This window comes from Rhineura floridana, chromosome 4, assembly GCF_030035675.1.
Source record: "Rhineura floridana isolate rRhiFlo1 chromosome 4, rRhiFlo1.hap2, whole genome shotgun sequence".
Taxonomy (NCBI): domain Eukaryota; kingdom Metazoa; phylum Chordata; class Lepidosauria; order Squamata; family Rhineuridae; genus Rhineura; species Rhineura floridana.
In genome coordinates, this window is record NC_084483.1 from 110,562,238 (window position 1) to 110,584,665 (window position 22,428).

Genomic DNA, 22,428 nt, shown 5'->3' on the forward strand with positions numbered 1-22,428 from the left:
CATAGAAAAAAGCAGCTCTGGGGAACACCAACGGAAAAATGTAACCTAGGACTGCAGCCATTTTGAGACTAAAATGTTAAGAATTGCAGAGTGTTACGTAAAGTTTGTTTGTACCACACTTCAGTCCCTTGTGGCACCATTTATGATGTTCGCAGCAGCAAATATTACACAATGTTAGAAAAGACACTGAAAAGTTTAAAAAATTGAGCAAAAATGGGCCAACTAAAGCCTTCATACAGTGTTTAAAAGAAACACTGAAAGGAACTGGAAAAGATGGGGGAAATATTTTGTTTGAGCTGTAATGCAAGTGGAGCAGATAAGGATGACAGGCTGCAGTCAGCAAAAAAATAGAAACAAGAAATAAGGTATTTAATAATTTTCCATTTGATGACAATGCACATACAAGTTTTGATGACTAAACCTGAAGCATTAGCTGTTTATCCAGAAGAAATATCACATATAGAAGTTGCAAATTGTTCACTAGAATTAAGAGTAAAAAGAGAAAATCATTTCAGACTCATTCAAAATTAATTTGGGGAGGTGTGTAAATCACTTATAAGTGACATTAAAGATTGCATAGTGTGTGACATAAGATCATACAAATGATGGCCAGATTACTGGGAATTGTTTAACTGTGGAGTACATGGAACAGAAGATGTGACTAGAAAACAGTTGGGGAGTTGGGGGGAAGCAGAAAAACAAGGATTCCTTTCAGTGCAAAACTACTGATAAAAACTTAAAAGGTAGCCAAACTCAGAGCAAGAATGCCCTAGTACTAAAAAAGAAAAAAGCCCTGAACAGAAGTGTCACAAAGGTAGGCCAGACTTGTTTGCTACAAAGGACTTGTTTGTTGGTGTTCTGTTCAGGGCATATATGGAAGAAGGAAGAGGTTATGAACAAGTTGACATTGCAGTACACCTCATGGTGCTGATTTTCCATTGCCAATCTCAGAACTGAAACACAAAACTCAAAAAGCTACAGCAAAGGATAGGGCTTGGATTGCATGCTATGTCAGACCTCCACAGCTGTATGTGCACAATTACGATAGTCTACCCATGGTGACTTATGGATCCTGATGGTGTCCTGACATCTTTGAGGGGCTTTCCCACAGATGTGGCCCACGCCATCAATAAGATTGCTCCCAAATATTCTCACCAAACCCATACATTCTTCTCAGCTCCATGTCATATTGAGGGCAAGAAAATGGTTTTTCTAGAATGTAAATGGTGAAACATTCAAAATACATACATTGGAATACAGACTAGATTATATCTTACAGAGCAATCGTGTAGAGTAATTCACCTTTGCAAATTCTGCTGCACCCAGACTCTGTTCAGTGATGGGAAGGTGCTGAGAACAGGAGGAAAAATCCCCCTAGAAGGAGTGCAGGTGCATCCATGCATCCATAGCAATCTCACCCAGAACATCCAATCTGGACACAGATCCCAGCATGCACAGCCAATAGCACCTAATGTGATGGCAGCAGCACCACAATCACATGGAGATTGCCCCCCCTTACCACCACAACAGCCTCCCCTGTCTTCTCCCCGTAACACACATGCACCAACAATGCCAAGGAATCAAAGAGAGCAATGCCAAAAGGCCCTTTATTACCATGATGGAAATGATTACACAGCCCAAATTGTCAGAGAAGGAAATCATAGCAACAAAGACATCTTCCTCAGCCCTCACACTGTTTACTGAGCACCCTGTGGTGCACCTGCCAAGACATGGCAAGAATGGGGGTGGGGCAGGCCCGCATGAGGTGGAACTACCTACAAGCAAAGACATAGCAAACAGCAAGAAAGCTGGTCAGACCAGGCTTGGTGCAAAGATCCAGCAGATCAGGTGCCAAGGAGAGGGCCCCTCAGGTCCACTGGAGGCCCTTTGCCCCAGTACCATGAGCAGGAGGAGACACATAAGCAGCACCACTGCCACAGGCAGTAGCAACATCGGCAGTGAAACCAGCAGGCCAGCCCCCACAGCCTGCTGCCTCTGCAGCATTTTGCATCAGCTCATAGAAAGGGAGGGGATGAGCTCCTCTATCAATGAGGTCAAGTCATGGTGCACACTACCAACTGTAGGGAGGACCTGATCACCCTACCCTAAGGAGGCAGCTACACTCCTATCAATGGCACCACCCTGCATCATGACATTGCTGTTGTGAACTCTGCCAGCACCTTCCTGGAGCACAGTGAGAGCAAAGTTTGAGGCATTGGCTGCCTCCTGCCACAAGCAGTTGGCTTGTAGCTTCACCTAGCCTCACAGAGCTGCCACAGACCCCAGCAGTGGCTTGTGCGCAGAGCTTGGAAAAGTTACTTTTTTGAACTACAACTCCCATCAGCCCAGCCAGCATGGCCAATGGATTGGGCTGATGGGAGTTGTAGTTCAAAAAAGTAACCTTTCCAAGCTCTAGGTATGAGCTATGGGAATAGACAGTGGCCTCCTCCACCACAACCTCGTCCTCCACACCTACTCTCACATCCTTCACCTCCAGCATAATCCACAGGCACCACAGCTTCCACAAAAGGGTTCTCCTGCTCCCCCCAATCCCTCTCTCTTTCTCCTCCTTATCACCAATACTCAGCCTCAGCCTCTGACAGTGTACAGCATCATTTGCACCATCTTCGCCAACCCCCGTATTGAGTCTATTTCCCAAATGCCAGGAGTGAAGCTGCCTTGTAGAAGCCCTCATCTTCTTCTATTTCCCCAAGGGCCAGATTCAAAGGTAGCTTTACTGGTGGTGGGAACAGTGGGGACATCTACAGGTCAGGGTAGTGACATTCTAGCATCCTGTAGAGACACACCCCGCAGAAAGACATCCAGGCCATCCAGCAAGGCAGCCAGTGAGAGGATACTCACCACACTGATGATGGCTGCTAAACCCCAGAGAAGGGCGTCTTGATGCAGAAGAAAGCAGGTCAATCAGCACCATGGACAATTCATGAGCTCCCTGCCTGAGAACAGTGCCAAGCATACCCTTCAAGGCCATCCTGGGACTGCTGGGCAGAGTCAGCATAGATAGGTAGAGCAAGCACACCCAGGGCTCAAGGTGAACATGCAAGAAGGAAGCTGCAGCTGAGCCAGTTGGATGACCTCTGCAGTGACTCCTTCCGTCTCTGGCCATCACCAACAGCTTCTATGGGAAGCTGTGCATCCTCAGCCATAGATACGTCACTGGCACTGTTTGATTATCACCCACATCTTCAATGGGAGCGGGAGGACCAGCCCTGTGGAGAGAGGACAAAGTATAGAGAGGGTCAGATTGCTCACACAAGCACCCACACCGCCAGGTCTGCCCCACCTGAGAGTCCCACCTGTGCACAATCAGGATGACAATCTCTTGTGACACACTGGACAATTTGGGTGACATACCCCACTAGGCACAATCACTGTGACACTCTCTTCCTCAGACTCTAAGGCTCTCTATTGAGCATCCTTAAAGATTGCAGTCGAGAGGATCAATTCTCAGGCTGATGGCACCATAGGCAGAGTTTTTCTGCATGTGAGTCAAATCAGCCATGTGACAATGGAAGCCAAGGGTGCTGATCCTCTCAGCTGTGTTCACTTACCACTTTCTCCTGTGCTTTTCTGCCAGCCTTTAAACATACTTTAACCTTTTTTATTCTGCCAAGTTTTTGTCCCCCCCCCCAAGTTGGCCCCCATGCATGTTTTTATCTGATGCTGTTTTTACTGTGTTATTTGGCATTCATTTCACTTTAAACATTTTTATTGTGGGCAACCTTGTGAGAGTTGCCCTAAAAGTTTAGGGTAGATATATATGAAAGAAAGAAAGAAAGAAAGAAAGAAAGAAAGAAAGAAAGAAAGAAAGAAAGAAAGAAAGAAAGAAAGAAAGAAAGAAAGAAAGAAAGAAAGAAAGAAAGAAAGAAAGAAAGAAAGAAAGAAAAGAATATTTTTAAGAATCGTCAGATAGAAGAGTGGAAATTTCAGAATCTATCCATGCTTATTCAAACCATAGAGAATAATTCAATGTGCATGTTACATTCATTTTTTACCAAAAGCCCTAAGTAAAGAAAGACTGAATATTATTCACTAATAGGCAAAAAACCTTGTGGTTTCAGAATGTACCTATAGCCCACAGATATTTATATCACACTTTAAAAAGCAGGGAAATTGGGCAGCTGTAGTGAATGCACCAGGGGAGCAGGAGACCTGAACTCCTCTCTGAGATATTGGACTGCCCTACAAATTTGTCAAAATGCAAACACAATTTTGGTTGGTCTTTCACAGTCCAATCCACTTGCTGTGTAGCTTGGAAGAATTTGGTAACATGTGCCTCCACCACCCTTTCTGGCTACTACTGCGTTTGTAGTATTTTAACTTTTTTGCATCTCAGGGGAAAATGTTTGCTTGGGTGAGTGTCCCTTAGTTGGTCACAGGGCAGCATCCGGGAGGTGGTTAAGTGAGAGAGAATATGCTTGCTGGCTGAGTGGGGGGGGGGTTGCACTTGGTTTGACGTGCAAAGATCTGAGTAGTGGCCTCTGCCTCCCACCTCCCTTACCAGCGGAGAGACCACCACTGCTATCTTATGGATAAAAAGAATTATTCTATTTCCTCTATGTGTGTGTTTATATTTAATGTTGTTTTAGGTGGCTTAGTGAGCAGCAGCCAAGGCCAGACCTGGTAGGCACTCTAGGTTTTTTTAAGTAACTTAAGTGTAATTGTAGTGATTACTTTTGAGTAACGGTAAAGTAATCAATTCCTTTCAGAACAATTTTAACTGTAATGATAATTTATTCCTTTTTGGGGCCATGTAACAGTAATTGTAATTTATTCCTTTTTAAAAGTCATCTTCCAAGCTCTGAAAATTCCATGGTATATATGTCTACTCAGAACAGCCAGTGTGGTGTAGTGGTTAGAGTGTTGGGCTAAGATCTGGGAGACCAGGGTTCAAATCCCCATTTACCTATGAAGCACAATGGGTGACCTTGAGCCAGTCACTCTCAGCCTAACCTACCTCACAGGGTTGTTGTGTGGATTAAATTAGGAGGAGGAGAACCATGTGCACCACTTTGAGCTCCTTGGAGAAAAAGTGGAATATAAATTCCATCACAAATAAATAAAGTAAGTCTCTTTGTGTTTAATGGGCTTATTTGCAGGTAAGTGGGTAGAGAATTGCAGCCTAAACTTTAATGTGAGGAAGGGGCTGAGAGGGATTCGTAGTGAGAGAGCCCTTTGTGCACTACAGCCTGGAAGTAAACTGACAATTGGGACTTATGCATGTGAAGACACAATAATCTTGCCAGATTAGATGAAGCCTGGAGGTATACTAAGAGGGGGGAGGGGAAGGAAAAAACATGTCCCTTCCTTTATAAAAAATACATCACTTTGATTAAAAGAAGTGACATTTGATGCCTATGATACAACCACTAAGTCCTTCTTTTCAGTCATTTATACCTCCTTCACAATATACCTCTTCAAAATAAGCCTGTGAGGTAGGTTAGGCTAAAAGATAGGCTAAGGACAGGCTAAGGCTCAAAGGCACCAAGTTAGTTTCATGGCTGAGTGGGAATTTCAAGTCCTTTTTGCTCAAAAATGGGGGGAAATGCTGCAGTTATTATGAAGTATTAATAAATAACCGGAGAGCCAGTGTTGCATAGTGGTTAGAGTGCTGGCCTATGACCTGGGAGACCAGGGTTCAAATCCATGAAGCTCACTGGGTGATCTTGGGCCAGTCACTGCCTCTCAGCCTCAGAGGAAGGCAATGGTAAACCCCCTTTGAATACTGCTTACCATGAAAACCCTATTCACAGGGTTACCATAAGTCGGAATCAACTTGAAGGCAGTCCATTTCATTTTCAATAAATAACCACAACAAATGAATACAGTGCTTGATTTTTAACTATTTAAATCTTGAATTTATCTCAGCATGAGAATCTGAACAGAATTGCTGTAAATTTTAAACCACTTTTGACCCCCTCCATCTGAAATACAACACTGAATGTAGCATTACCAGCTTAAGACCAGCAGATGAAAGACCTACAGTGACATAACTCCACCCTCCCAACAGAAACATTCAATCAGCACAAAAGGACAAGGAAGCATGTTGTTAGCAAAGTGAGAAGCCTCCCCTTTCATGCTGATTGGCTTGTAGGATGATGGAGATATTGGAGCCCTGCTGGGAGCCTGCTCCCAAAAATGTAAGTGGTCGACACCCCATAGGTCTCTGGATAACAACTCCTCTGCATACGAGGGGCAATGGCTAAAGCAGCTTCTTGTGCAGGTGTTCCATATGTGCTCTGTTACAAACAAATATACTTGTTTTAATTCATTTGCATATCCCTAACCCTCAAGTTCCCCATGAGTCAGCTCTTAGTAAGTGTTTCATATGTGACAGGGTATGTGCCGAACACTTATACTGGCATGTGTTTTACCCATCACTGCTGCCACATCTGTTCCAGCTATTTTGAGGCATGTCATTGCTGTTTGTAGCACATAATAAAACTCACTTGGTCTGGGAGTCCCTTTGTAAATTTGTCATAACATGGACAAGCTGTAGTTCAGTGGTAGAGCATCTGCTTTGCATGCAGAAGATCCCAGATTCAATCCCAGGCATCTTCTGGTAGGGATGGGAGAGAGCCCTGTCTGACACCTTGGAGAGAATTAGTGTAGACAGTACTGAGCTAAATGGATCAATGGTCTGAAGTAGCTTACTACATTCTTTGTAATAATGCAAGTGAGTAGCCTCCACTCTTACATATAGCTCAATATATAAGTACATGGGACAGGCAAATGGATTTAAAGAAAACTATGTGGAGAGTTTTGTGTGAATGCCTCATATTGATTCTGAGGACCTTTCCCCCCACCCCAGTACTCCAACTGGATGAAGTAAGTAAGTAAAGTATAATGTTGTAACCACAAGTCATAACATAAACTTACAATAACATACTATGAAATACAACAACATTCAAACAACAAGATAAAATTATACAATAAGATAATGAAAAACATTAAATATAGGAGAAAAGGATTACAAGAAGCTAAAACCAGTGCTACAACTAAGAACTTAAGTATTTCTTTCTAAGTTTAAGAGAGAGCAGGGCAAAAGTAGTGACTTGGTTGCTAACAGTCGGAAACACGTCTGCAAGAAGATAGTTCAGTTTTTCGACATCAGAACCCTTAAGTTCATCCACCATTAGTAATTTGGGCCTGATCACATTGTAAATTGGGCAGTGGAGGACATAATGGATAACATCCTCCACTTGACCAACACCACAAGGACAGAGGCGTTGTTCGACAGGGAGCTTACGAAACCTCCCTTCAAGATATGCAGAGGGCATGGTCTGCAGGCGAAGGGATGTTAAAGCCCTTCTCAGTGGCATATTGGTTATATTAACCAAATATTGAGAAAGACTTCTGTGTTTTTTATAATGATAGTACCAAGTTGAAAATTTGGATGATTGTATCGCCATTGTTAGCATCCTTTTCAAAAAGCCAGTCTCTAATATTTTCTCTGTTCCACATACTAAGTTCTCCCAGAGATGGTAAGGAATATGTTGGTAAAATGGGTGACAAAAATTTGGTCCACTGGTTTCCAGCTGTGTAATGGAGAAAACAGAGTTTGGCAAGATGGGATTTTTGGACGTTTTCTAATTTCCTATAGTGGCCCAACAATGCAAGATGGAAGGTAGGCCTACCTCCATCCTTAAATAGGCAGCAGGGGTACCCTGGGGGAGGCCCAAGATCTTCCTTATAAAGTTATTTTGGACTACTTCCAATTGGGCTATGACCTTCTCATCCCACCCCCAGATCTCAACCCCATAAAACATCTGGGCTATCACCTTGCCTTGAAATATTTTAAGTGCAGGGGCTACCAATTGTCCTCCCTTAGCATAGAAAAATGACAAAATGGCACCTACTGTTCGCTGAGCAGTTACCAAGACATTAGATAAATGTACTTTCCACAAAAGGGACTTATGAAAGGTGATGCCCAGGTATTTAAAGGAAGGACACTGCTCAATTAGTTGGGTATTAATTGTCCATCTATGTTTAATATTACCTTTGCCAAAAATTACTACTTTAGTTTTGTTGTAGTTTATCTTCAATTTTTCCATTTCACAGTATACAGCTAGTCTGGCCAATAATCTTCTGAGCCCAATCTCAGTATAAGAAATAAGAGCCACGTCATCAGCATACATTAATATCGAGATTGTCTGTCCATTAAGCAAAGGGGAGAAAAAACTTTGTGACTTTATGGCCTCTACAATATCATTAATATAAAAATTAAATAAAAAGGGAGCAAGTAGACAGCCCTGTTTTACTCCTCTCTTCAATAAAATGGGGTCTGACAAGGACCCTTGTGGGCCCATTCTTACCCTAGCTGTAATATCGGTATATAATTTTATAATTAATCTAAGAAGGTGCTTATCAATATCTGTCTTAACTAATTTCTCCCATAATCGAGGCCTATCAATGGAATCAAAGGCAGAGGTAAGGTCAATAAAAGCAACATAAAGATGTTTTGTATACCCGTTTGTATATTTCTGAATAAGGGCCTTCAAAATGGCACAGTGATCTATTGTACTATGTTCTTTTCAGAACCCTACCTGTTCTGGATAAAAGAGTTGTGTTTCTACCTCCCAATCTTCTAATTTATTCAAAAGGTGTCTAGCATAGAGCTTAGAAGAAATGTCTAGCAAACTGATTGGGCGATAATTAGCAAGTTCTTGCCTATTGCCCTTTTTAAAGATTGGGTATATTATACTTTGTTTCCAATGAGGGGATACAATACATGTTTTATCTATTTCTGAAAAGAGTCTAGACAGGATAGGGACCCACCAAGAATCATTCATCTTGTATACCTCTGGAGGAATCATATCTTCTCCAGGAGCTTTTCCAAGGGCCAGGGCTGAAATTAGCTGCTTACACTCAGATTTTGTGACAGCTGGCCACTCTGGTAAAATGCTTAATTCAGTAGAGACTGTTATTGTCTCAGTATGTGGACAGCTATAAATGGAGGAAAAATATCGGGTCCAACTTTGTGCTGAAATGCATGCGTGAGGCATGCTGTATGTGGACATACACTAGCCACTAATTCCCAAAATTTCCTCTCATTTTTTTGAATTAAGCTTAGGCCAAGTTCCCTCCATTGGTCCCTATAATAAGATAGCTTCTTTGTCTTTAATAGTTCCTTATATTGGGATCGAAATTGGATCAATAACTGAATCGAGGAATCTGTCCTTTCCTCTCTAACTTTCCTCTGTAATTTTCTCAAAGCTTGTCTTTTGTTTCTGCAGTCTTGGTCATACCATCCCTTCCTTACATTATTATTCCTTCTAGGATAACAGGTAGTAGTAAGTTGAGAGTTTAACGCACTATTGATTGAACTGAAAATATGATATACATTGGAGTTGGGTTGCAATGCAAGATGCCTTTGATTGAGCATCTGTGGGGTGTTTAAGAAAGCAAAGATTTTCTCACTGAGATTAAGGCTCCATCTAAGATGCTGTTTAGCCTGAATACCATCAATATTAAAGTGCCTCACAAGGGGTACGGCCTTAAAGGCCAAAAGGGTCAAAACCAAGGGTAGATGGTCACTCTCCGTTCTATTGTGAACATCAAAGGAGCTAATCTGAGAAAGAAGTGCAGAAGAAACCAAAATGTAGTCAATGACACTGGCTCCTAGTGAGCTTAAAGAAGTATAATGCCCATTAGAACTATCAAAGTTGGAGCCATGGAGGCTATACAGCCTATGCTTAAAAGCCAGATTCAATAAAGATACCCCTTTTTTGTTTAATAATTTGTCCATGGAGGACCAGGACAGATACCATTCATCTTCTGGACTAGACTGTGTCTTCCTAACATAACTACTTATACCTTTCCCAATTCTGGCGTTAAAATCACCAGCCAGAAGGATAACTGGATGAAGATATTACATTATTTGAATCTCATTAAATAAGGTGAAGGGTGAAGGAACTTTGCAAAGGGGAATTAAGATGAAGGCATATGCTACAGAGTTTGCATAGCAATGGCCAGATCAAATCATTTATCTGAGCAAAATGTGTCTCTGCTGTGGAGCTTTGCGTTCTAAACGCAAGTTTCCTAGCAAAATGAAATCTGTACCTACAAATTAAGCAAGTTATGAGCAGGACTAACCTATGATACATTAATGTGTGTTATTATTTGACATTAATGCACTACAGGTGATAATGGCATCTAATAGAATGCAGAATGGGTAGAGTTCTTAGAAAACTGTAATTATGGATATTGAGCCTTAAATGGGGGAAATCATTTTCCATAGACCCTGAAAAAGTTGAATTTAAATCATACAGCTTTTACTTGTCAGATCCCCACCCCCACCCCCCATTTAGCTAAGTAGCAAGTTGAACAGGAGCTGCCTGAACAATCTGCCAAACTGTTAAGAGCACTCCAAATCTAAGATAAATGAATCTCTTGAGTGCCACCCCCAGCTTGTCTTGAATATTCATTTTTTATTAAAAACTACACTATTTGATGAGTGAAAAAAATCTTATTTGGCCATTTATAAATGTGCTGGTGTAAAAATGCAAGATGGCAGCTCCAGGAAAGATGTACATGAGAGCAAAGTGACATGGTATGGAATACTGGCAGAAGAAATGGATTACAGGCAGTATTACATGCACATCTGTAATCTCTGACCACAGTGTATAAGAAATGTGAGAGAATGCCTGTCTTCTGATTAGTTGCTGCTAAGCATGTGCAGTCTTCTTATATTAGCAGCATTAAAATACAAGTACTACATTGTTCTGTATAATTGGGTTTGGATATTTGCAACATATCAATGAAACTGTAAATGTAATAAGAATATCAGCAGAATCATGATGGATCAGAACAATGGTACATCTAGTTTGGCATCCTGTTTCTAACAGTGAATGGCCAAATCTTTCACAAAGCCCACAAGCAAGGCATAAAGATAACAGCACCACTCATAGTTTGTCCCCCAACAGATACCATTCAGGACTTGTTCCTGCTGTTGTAAAGAAGACCAGAAGAATCTGGTCTAGATAAGAATAGTTGGCCAAAACAACGCAGAATGGGTATTCTTTGCTGATAATTTCTGCATATATATTAGATGTTGATGACTCACCTGAGTTAAGATATCTGGAGATGTTATGTATAATGGGAGTTGCTATCACCCATACATTTAGTCATCCTAATCCAGCAATAGCAATCTGCATATGGAAAGAAATTGTGCGCACAGACCGCTAGTAGTGCAAGTATGAAATATAGGTAGTGTTGTGGGGGTAGATGCCCTTTGAACTGAGTCCAAGTGCCTGTAGTGTAACAGTGTCTTAGCGCTGCTGGCAATCCCATTAGTTGTGGGCATCCCTTTCAACCATCTTTGTGCAGCCAAGCTCAGTGACTGAATATCGGCTGCAGAGATTATTGTTCCATGTGTTTTAAAGGTAGGTTTTTATTTATTTATTAGATTTAAATCCCGCCCTTTCTCCCAGCAGGAGCCCAGTGCGGCAAGTAATAAGTTAACTGACAAACTTGAACACATTCCTTGAAAGTCCAGCCTATTAACTTGAGTTCCAAGTGATTCTGTGAATCAGGAAATTAGAAATATTAATAGTTTCCAAAATGTTTATCCCTGTGTTGGTCTCACAAGATAAAAGACACAGAACAAATTAATTTTTTTCTTTTTGGACCAAACAGTTGTGTGAATGGTGACAACAAGTAAAGGCTGCCACCCTAAGCACACTTTCGTGTAAATATGCACCACTGAACATTCTGGAACCTACTGCTGAGCAAATATCCATAGTCTTGTGCTGCAAAAGATGTAATGTCAAGTCAATTGCAGGTAGCTGATCTAACATAAGATGTCATTTCATCCGGTCTTTGCCTCTCTTGATTTTTGGCATTTAATCTTTACTTGGACAGAATTCAGCTTATGTGGCTAACTCCCTTGAACGTAGCGTTTGTTTCTTAATGTTCTGATGGATGTCAGTAGAAACCATAAATAATTTATTCTAGTTCACACTCATCTTTTCTTGTGTTCCAGTTTATATCTGGGCACATTGTAGAGCTCATCAATTTTTTCTAAAGATATTCAGAACTGCAAAAGAAAATATAAAACAGCATTATAATTTTTTTAGCTGACTGGACTGAGCCAACTACAGCACTGTTGTGATCCTGCAATGTAGTTTTATTAGAAATATTATACTTTTTTTGGTCTAGGAATGAAATTAATTAACAGCAATTATGGTGTGTGAAGCAGATACTCTTAACACCTACGTGCTGTGGCTCTCCAAATAAAAGCTGCCAATGCAAACAGAGTTAGAATACTAGTGTGAACATTTGGTTCACGGTAGAGTTCAACTAGAACACTGTGAATATGTTTTTTAATTCTTTATATCTTAACTTCTAACCAGCCTGCTTGTTTAGTAAGATCTTCTGTAGAGGCCCTTCCCCAAATACCTTCTTGAACAGAGATACATTATATAGTCACAAAAGAGAGAGCCTTTTTTGTGGTGGCTCCCCAACTTTGGAATGCCCTCCCCAAGGAGATATGTCTGGTGCAGACATCACAATCTTTTCACACTCAGGTTAAGACTTTCCTATTTGTCTATGCATTTTAGATAGAATTTCAGTTAGAACTGCTTTGGTTCCTTAGAGTTACATTTTTAGCTTGCTTTTTACTTATTTATTTATTGTTGCTGTGTTTAACTATTGCATTTCTGTTGTGTGGATGGTTTTCACACTTTTGTACCCTACCCTGAAATCTTCTGATGAAGGATGGTTAAGAAATATTTTAAATAAACAAACAATCCAGACTTATCCCTGAATACCTACATGAAGTCCAGATATAAAATAAGGGATTATTTGAAATTTGTTATTATATGCCTTCAAGTCGATTACAACTTATGGTAACCCTATGAATCTTTTTTGGATATATTCATAGGGTTTTCATGGTAAATTCAGTGGTGGTTTACTATTGCCTTCCTCTAAGCCTACAGCACCTGATATTCCCAGGCAGTCTCCCATCCAAGTACTAACCGGGCCTGCTTAGCTTCCAAGATCAGACAAGATTGGGAGTGTTCAGGGTAGGATGGCCATAGATCTATTTGAAATAGTATCAATTATGCTTCTAGAAAAATTTTGAACACCCAGGCTCAATAGTCTAAGTGGGGGGGGGGGACAGAACACCAAGTTTACTGTTGTCATGTTTCCCAAATGCTGAGTCTTTTCTCCTTTTTTGGTTTGTGGGTAAGAACCAAAGTGATGAAGCTCATACAGCTTTCATACTCACTGACCCGCTTATACAAAAAATATGTAACAATAATGCAAGTCCGACAATTGCCCAGTTAAAACAGACAAAAACCCTTCACATTAGCCTGCTTCCTACTTCTAATTTAGTTTAAAAGCTAATTTTCCCCTAATAAAAACTGACATAAAACAAGATATTTGAGGGTGGTGACAGAGGATAATCTCATCATTTAACAACTAACCTGGCCTCAGCTTCCTGACCACTGAGATTTGGACACTTACTGCTGCTTCAGGTTAATGGTCCAGCATTGGTTAAACCTAGTTATACCCAGATCAGTCTTATACGGTGAAGGAATAGGCAACCCCCTTCAACTGCACACATTATATCATGCATAACATGGATGACTAATTGCACAGGTGCCTGACTTACATTATTCATCTCCTTTATGGTGAGGAGCATCCAAATTGGTACCAATCCATGCAGAATGCCACATCATACATGATGTTATTTGCATGGTAGAGAGAGTAAAGGGGTATGAAGCGGGCCTTAAATACACACACTTTATAGTATAGTGTCACACAAGTACTCTCAATACTTCCCCTACCCTAACCAGTAGAATCACACTGTGCCTTCTTTGGGAGTGTTGGGCTTAGCCTCATTGGCCTTGAACCAAAAACTATGGGTGGGAGAGGGGAGTCAGCAGACAAAATCAGATTTGAAAGACAACACAATGTGTGTTTGTTTGCAGCATTCATACCCAGCTCTTCAGGCAAAAGAGCTCCCAGAGCAGCTTACAAAAACCAATTCTAAGGTGGTCCCTCCCCTTCGGCTCACAATCTAAAAAGTCATGGCACACAAGGACGAAGGAATAGGAGGGGAGGAAGAGAAAGCAAGCTCAGCCATAAGGTCTTACAGTTTTAAAGTTACAGCTGATGTCAATGGCATCTGTGGCTTGGCTTGTTCTGAAGAGAGTGAGGAACATAGCTGGTGACAATGTCCACATAAAGAGAACAGGGCAGCTCCTGCCACACACAGTTCTTCCTTCAGACAGCTGGCTTGATGGCAGTTTGAATCCATACAGGAGGGTGCTTGGTGGAGTTATCCTCCTCCTTCGCCAAAGTCAGTGGGCTGTTCAGAAAGCACTTCCCTGCAAATATAACGAAGACTGCTGCTGTACTGCAGAGGTGGCAACAATGCACTGTGCCAGAATTTCCAGAAGACCTCAGCGCTTTAGCATGTATGTTGGGTGTTGATCATTTTGGAAAATCTGGCCCTCATTTCATTGCTGAGCATTTGACAATCTGGCCTCAGCTCCTTCATGTGAAAATCTGGCTCTGTATGTGGCAGAAGTTAGTCAGAGTAGCATTTAGCACTGCCGTTATGCAACAGACAAACTGGGAAGCATTTGACAAAGCTGCTGAGTTTGTTCTCTTGCTGCGTGACAGTTCTTCTGTCCTTGATTCATTCTCAGCTGCCTCCCTCAAAAGGTACTGTTGCAGGAATAACTCTACTGGGTATATCTGCTTTGGGGGGGCAACAATGAACACTCCCCCCTTTGTTTGTTTAAATTAAACTGTTTTTATTTATTAAGCATCCTTTTTTTCTTGAGGAGACATATTAGCATTCCACTATTCAAGTATGTCCCCACAGGAGCTTTTTCCTCTGGGGAATGGTATGTTCAGTGGCAGAGCAACTGGTTTGCATGCAGAAGGTCCCAGATTCAACCCCCGGCATCTCCAGGAAGGGCTAGAAATGTCAGTGTCTGAAACCCTGGAGACCCTCTGCCAATCAGAGTAGACAATACTGAGCCAGATGTACCAATGGTCTGACTCAGTATAAGGCAGCTTCCTAGGTTCTCTGCTTGTGGAAATGGCTGCTTGTTACAACAACTGCATGCTGCATCCAGAGGCAGAGTTCAGAGGTGGAGTATCTCCTGAGTACCTGTTGCTGGGGAACAACTGTGTTGAGTCAACTATTCTCTTCAGTCCTGGAGCATTCTAGTTGGCCATTGTGAGAAACAGGATGCTAAACTAGATGTGTACTTGATCTGATTCAGCAGGGTGTTTCTTACATACTTATGATGGAATATCAGGGAAAAGAGTCAGTGTTACTTTATGCATCTTTCAGCTATGTGACTCTCTAATGGCCACTGCCTCCTGTATGGATCCCAACCCTTGCAGATCATTGTGGATGCCCTGTGGCTGAGGTAATCTGATGCATTACATCACCAATATCTGAAACCCCTTAGTAGTGCATAAATGCTATGACTCATAAATATGTCGTACTAATACTGGAATTGTATGTTATTAAAATTAAACTACACTACATCGACATGATTTTTATTGATTGATTGACTTGCCTTTCTACTGCTGCAGTGAAAATGTTCAGTCATACAGCCTGTTTTGTGATCTGTCCTGGTTGTTGAAAAATATAATACAGCCACAAGGAGAACTGGGGTAGTATAGTAGTTAAGTGACTAGGCTGTGAATCAGGATGCCCCTAGTTTAATCACATCAAACAACTCAACCACTTCAGTCTGCAGAACTGGCACTGTTACAGGTGCCACATAATACTCACTCCACACTTGTTAGGAATCAGTCTTTTAGCATGGCACTTACACTTTGGAACTCTGCCTGTTCACATCAGACAGGTACCTTAGCTGTACTCTTTTCAATGTCTGCTTAAAATATTTTTGTTTAGGCAAGCCTATCCAGGCTTGTAGAATATTGATGTGTGTTTTAATCTCTTTTGTTTCCTGATGATTTTAATTATCTTTTGAATGTTTTTAATTTCTGTTTCTAATTGTCTTTTATTAATAATTTTAATGTTTTATTTATTTACTTTTGTTTAGAGGTGGTATTATAATCAAATGGTATATAAATTTGGTTACAGAAAATAAATAAAAATAAATGGTTATCCCACACTTTCCCCATCACTTTCCTTACCGCAAAAAATCTAGGGGTTTTTGGAAGCATGTTTGTTTCACAAGGTCACCAAATATTTTCAAACTGTGAAACTTGAATTATTTGTTGATATGTGCTTAAATCCCATCTGCAAAACAGCAACAGTCTAGAAGTGCCCTTACTTCTGCATAAGTACATTAGGTAGCCTTGAAAAAGCCACTCAAGCCCAACCATCAGCACCCTTTCATCTGCAATAAGAGGATAATAATAATCACTTACTTTACAGGGTTATTGTAAGAATTAGAAAAGATAATGACCTGGTTTGTACATAATGCTAGACCATGGTTTATTAAGGTTTATTAAACTGTGACTTAGCGTTATGTGTGAACCATGCCCAGTAGCTTAACTATTGTTTGTTTACAGCCAGCAGACTATGATCTGAAGTCATGGTTTGCTGTTGGCTTATGAACCTTAGTTTGCTTTAAGTATGGTGTGATATCACATGTGAACCCAGCACCCTTCCTTAACTAAAGTTTGACTACTCCACCCTATGCTAACCACACAACAAAGGCATGAGGCAAGAGCAACTGGAAAGTAAGCCAAACATTGGAGAAACAAGCCATAGTTTGATTGTCTATGGGACAACCTGTGGTTAACCTGTGCTTTGTTAAACAAATCACGTTAGGAGACTGTAATTCTCCTCACAGACCTCCAGTTCCCAGAATTTTCTGGAAAGAAGGGCTGACTGTTAAACCACTCTGGCCATTGGAGCTCTGTCAGTGGAATAGGAGTCTCCTAATAACACTCAGCACCCTTCACAAAGAACACTTCCCAGGATTCTTTGGGGGAAGCCATGACTGTTTAAAGTGCAATAAATGTCTGGTGTAGATGTAGCCACATATATATATTCAATTTCAGCAGCAATCTGCAATATTTGCATTTTTTTTAAAATCCCCATGAAAATTCTTCACCATTTTAGTGTAGATTTCTCCTAATAAACACATTTGTCTCCAGTTTTGATTAATGTACACATTTTTGCAAGCAATTTCTCATGATGCAATTTTGTATATAATTTTCACTAATACATTCATTTTGTGCACACTTTCCCTTATGATATGCATTTTTGTAGACATTGCTTGATTGGAGAACTGCATTGCAATATTCAGATAAGTGTGAATTTCAAAGGATGGCTGTGTTTCATTTCTCATATTGTTTTGGAAAGTGAATTTGATAGAGTCACTTTTAAATGCTAACTGAACCAAATTTCTCTCCCATCCCCAATAAGAATTTTTTTGTCCTTAATCTGTAGTAATGTATTTTAAGATCAGATATAAAACAGAGACACATCAGTATCTTCTGAGCCACTCCTAATCATGATAAATAAGCCACATAAATCACTAGCCAGAGCTATAAAAGTATGCTAACATTCAGCACTACCCCCCGTCCCCCGCCACCAGGTTGCATCTCCTTCTGTGTCATTGTAGAGAGGCAGGCTCTATTTTTGCTGGCATGTTTGTGCATTGATAAAAATGAAGTGAACCAAGGATAAGGGAATCTCATTCACTCTCACTAAAGCCTAATATGATAAGTGCAAGAGACAGGTGGCAGAAGCACTAAAACAAGGACGGAGACTACACGCTCCAGACAATCAATCTGCTACGTTAATGGCTAATGGCACTCTCTGTATTTATTCATTATTTATCACCCAAAGAAGTACATCCCGTCTAGACTGCAGGGGTGCTTTCATAGGGGAAAGACGGTGGTTACTGACAATTAAAGAAAAAGCAGAGCTGAACTTAATGAATTAACTGAAATTAGTGAATTGTAGCTAACTCAGCCTAACATAATAATTATTTAAAAATCCACTTTTCATCCCTAATTTGAATGTCAATAAATACTTCCCCATGAAAATTACATTATTATGTTTTATTATTCACAACAACTATTACAATCCTAGAGTTCCTGGTATAATGTATATAATAATACTTCTGATTCAAATTTTGGATTTAAAAGAAGAGAGACATGCTTTTCCTGTTGTACACAGTGCTTAAGCTGAGCTGGGTTTTTTTCTGTTTATTGAAAAAATCAATAATATAACAAAACAAACAGGAGCAACAACATACAAGGCGGCTGTGGTTTTTTACATTTGAATGCCAACACCACATATTGATAATTAATAGGGTTAAATGTTATCAGCACCAAACTACACAAATATGTCTGAGATGGTTTTTAAAAAACGTTATTTTTAGTTGTGAATACACAACACACATATAATGCCAATTATGATACATATTCTGAGTTTCCATAAGATTACATATATGATGAACCAGTTTTATCATGCGATAAAGAAGATATTAGCTATGTTTAATACAGGCCATGACTTTAATTTCTCATGTTGTGTTCAACTAGGGATGTATTTACTACTCCAAGGCTCTAAGTGAAGAAGGACTTTTAGAACATAAGAAGATCCTGCTAGATCAGGTCAATGGCCCATCTAGTCCAGCATCCTGTTTTCACAGTGGCCAACCAGTTGCCCATGGGAAACCTGCAAGCCAGACCTGAGAGCAAAGAGCACTCTCCCCTCCTGCAGTTTCCAACAAATACCAGCAACTGGTATTTGGAAGCATACTGCCTCTGCCTACGGAGGCCGAGCACTGCCAAATTTTATGCCATCTTTTATATTTTTCTCTTCCTGCCCCACATGCCTCACCCTATTTTCCCCCACCTCCTGTAAATTCCTTCTCGCATTTCCTTTCAGATTCAACTTGTACCTTATTTCCTTGCCCCCCCTCCCGGCCAGTTTTTCTCATTCTTCCACCCTGGTCCTTTTACCTCTTCCTCCTATAACAAAATTTCTCTCTTATCTCCTCCTTTTGTATTCCCAGTTTTCTTATGTATTATTATTAACAACAACAATAAATATTAATACATATTAAACTTTTATCCGACTTTCTAATTTCCTTCAACAGCTCCTTCGGCCCTTTCTCTCCCCCCCTCCAAATTTCTCTGTCTCCCAACCACCTTTACTCAGCATGTAAGGAGTTGCTGATTGGTTGGCTTTGGTCCAAAAAACTATGGCATGATTAGAGAATGAGACAGGCAAGTGAGAAGGCACTGGGTAGGCTATGACACTAGGGTTGCCAGATCAGAAGCATCCCAAACCCTGAGATTTTGGGGGCGGGTTTGAGCGATGTAATGGGGCAGCCCCGAGTGATGTCATTAAGCATGATACATTAAGCATCAACCACAGTTGCTTGCGCATACAATTCATACAAAAACATTTATCTGATTGGAAATTAAGATAGAAATCTTAGCTAAAAGATGGAGCCTCGGTAGGGAACATTTAATTTAGTCAATTTGCTTCTGGCAAAAAGGATTCAAGTGCCCTCAGGCCAGGCCAGGCCAGTCACCAGAAGGCCACTGGAGGAAGAAAGGAGCCTAGTGTTGTGGAGATGTTAGATGGCAGCATATCTCTGGAACTAGACCACCTAGAAACTTAATTTTCTAAAATGAAAGCTGAGATTAAGGTGAGTCACCCAGAGACTCGAAAAAACCTGAGTCTCTGGCTGAAAAACAGAGATCTAATAACCATATGTGACACCGAGACCCACCCAAAAGTGGCCCAAGACAAGGCCCATTCTTGGGTTCTGCCTAGGGTTGCCATAATCCAGTTCCACAAATTCAGGCATCTAATTTGCATATTATGCAAATTGTTTACTAATTATGCAAATCAGGAATATTAATTGTTGCATTGTCCAGCTGTTTAGTTTTTGTGTTTAGTGTCTTTTTTTTTTAACTTACATTTTCAGTCTTAAATGCCTAGACTCTAGTTTCCAACACTATGGAATATTTAGTTATTTATTTATTAAGAGGATTTATATCCTGCCTTTCTTTCTAAAAAGAGCTCAGGGCAGCTTACAAACTTAACAAAAACAATAAAAATACACAATCAATATAAACACACAATAAAAACACAAAATAGAAACAAACATAAAACAAGCCACTGCAGCAGTATAAAAATCCAATATAAAACAAAAAGCTAGCAAAACATCAATTAAAGCCACTACAACTTGCAATGCAGATAAGAAATATCTTTAGTACACTGATTCTCACATTCCAGATCAGGGAAAGAGGAAACACAGCCTTCTGTCATAAATGCAGGAACTTGAAGGAGATTTGAGTGCTGGCTCTTTTTAAATAAATAAATGCAGTGAATTTTAGAGACCTGATAAGCTGTGTTAGCATTAGACAGGGCAGCTGTTCTATTCCTATTGGTCTTAAGGGGAGGGAAAGGTTGCACCACCACCCCAGCATTAAATAGATAGATTCTGTCTCTGTGTATGTGTGTGTATGTATGTATGTATACATACACACGCACACACATCCATCCCTGGGAAGGAAATAAAGATGTCTGCCAGTCATTTTGAAGAATATGTATTAAAAATACTTTTTCGCCTTTTTTGAATTGGTGAATGGACTCTGCTGGGCAACAGAGTGAGTTAGGCTGCAGTCCAATGCAAGTTTACATGGGAGTAATCACCATTTAACAGGGTGGGGGCAGGGCCAAAAAATGCAAATACTAGTACTTCAGACTTTTCTACAGGGAGGTTTGTTTCATATTTTGTATTTGTTCGGGGGGGGGATTTGGTGGATTCAAACCCCTTTATTCCATCCTCCCATTGCAGACAGTCTCATTGCATTCACCACTTAAGACACATACCCTGAAACACAGAAGGAAATGAGATGAAGGCTGATTCTCCTTGCTGACTCAACGAGAAAGTATACGGATAAGAGGCAGAGCTGTATGAGTTGATCAAGTGAGTATGTGCAATTTTCTAAACTGCCTAGATTCTACATATGCAGCAGGCAGGCTAAAAATTCTTGATTTTCCTGGGGCATCTGTGGTGTCCACATTGGCTAAGAACAATGAAAGGCGGGAGTAGGCTGATTTCTCACAAAACGGCCAAAAAACTGCCTCCACATTTTGCCTTGTATCTCTGGATCCACAAGGGCTAGAACTTGCTTTTTAAAAAACACGAAAGCTAGGCCACCTAATGGGCTAGGTGGGCACTGGGTAACATGGCTATAATCCAGGGGAAACCCAGCTAACCAGGCAATATGGCAGCCCTAGTTCTGGCCCACTGTTTGAGAAATACTGTCTTAAGCATTCTTTCAACCAGATCTGTTTCCAAGCCCTCTTTTGAATAAAAAGCAGGGTGATAAAAAATATCTAAAAATTGCATGCCAGGAGAGCAGTGGGATGTTTCTTATTTGCCAATCTGCTGCATTTTCATTGTGGCCCTTGTTCCATGGCCCATATGGAAGCCAAGCAGTCTGGTGAAAGAGGAACAGGTGCTTTAGCCCTCCTTCACCAGCCCACTCACTCATTTGAAGGCAAATCCTATTCACTTGCCTGCATGGAATTCCTGGTCACCAAGGGCAACCAGGCACATAGTTAAATACAAGACTACGTTAAACTAGTTTTGTTAGATGTTGCTTTAATTTTTCAGACAATTGAGGGGGGGGGAAGGTTAAGCATGTAGAGTACTTCCTTGATAGTTTCACTCATTCTCGGACAATCTATTAAATCAGCAGCCTGCAGGAAATCTGGCAAGAGCTGCATCCTGAATAGTTCTAATGAGAGTGGTAGTTTTAAGACAGATTTATTAATTTCTTAAAATAGAGAAACCAAGATTCCAACTCAGGACAATTAATGGAATCAAACAATTTTATAAATAGCTTTCAGTCAATATTTAAAGGCAATATAAACAAAACAACAACACCCAATATATGATTGCATGAAAGGTTTATGATTGTGTCCAGAAATTACATTTCTGTGCCAACTGCAATTTTTTTAAAATATATACTTTTCCTATTTCAACACAGTTAAAATGTTACATTGAAAATCTACTTGTTAAACTCTTGCCTGGATCCAGAGATTCCTTTGGTATGGGGATGGGAGCTCTGCTTGCAAGACCTGCATTAGTGTCCTGCCCAGAGTGCGAATCATGAGGCAGAGACGAGGATGGAGTTAATCCTTGTTTTATTAGGGTAATTGAAATATCAAAGGCAACACACTTCATAGACTTGCTATGCTAACACACTTCTATCCCTAACTAAGCTACCTAAGCATACTCTGCAGAGTGCGAAGGAAGTTAACTCAGCACCCAGATCAGGGGGGCGCTACCTTAAGTAGGAAAGGTCTTCACCCGTAATCTGACTCCTTCGAAGACTCTCCCTCTGGCCGAGGCACTTCTCATGATGTCTCGCACGAGGCGAAAGGGGGCACGTCTCTGCTGGCTCATCTGACAATAC

General features: G+C 40.6%; 1 long non-coding RNA gene across 1 annotated transcript in view; it reads right to left on the reverse strand.

The window, feature by feature from the left end:
* Positions 1 to 415: 415 nt before the first annotated feature.
* LOC133383392 (uncharacterized) overlaps positions 416 to 22,428 on the reverse strand; it is a 31,285-nt gene continuing 9,272 nt past the window's right edge. Inside the window, exons 2-3 of the long non-coding RNA XR_009762275.1 lie at positions 2,863 to 3,230; positions 416 to 1,212 (exon numbers count right to left, since the gene is read on the reverse strand). This is a non-coding gene — a long non-coding RNA (uncharacterized LOC133383392). The remainder of the gene's footprint in view (positions 1,213 to 2,862; positions 3,231 to 22,428) is intronic.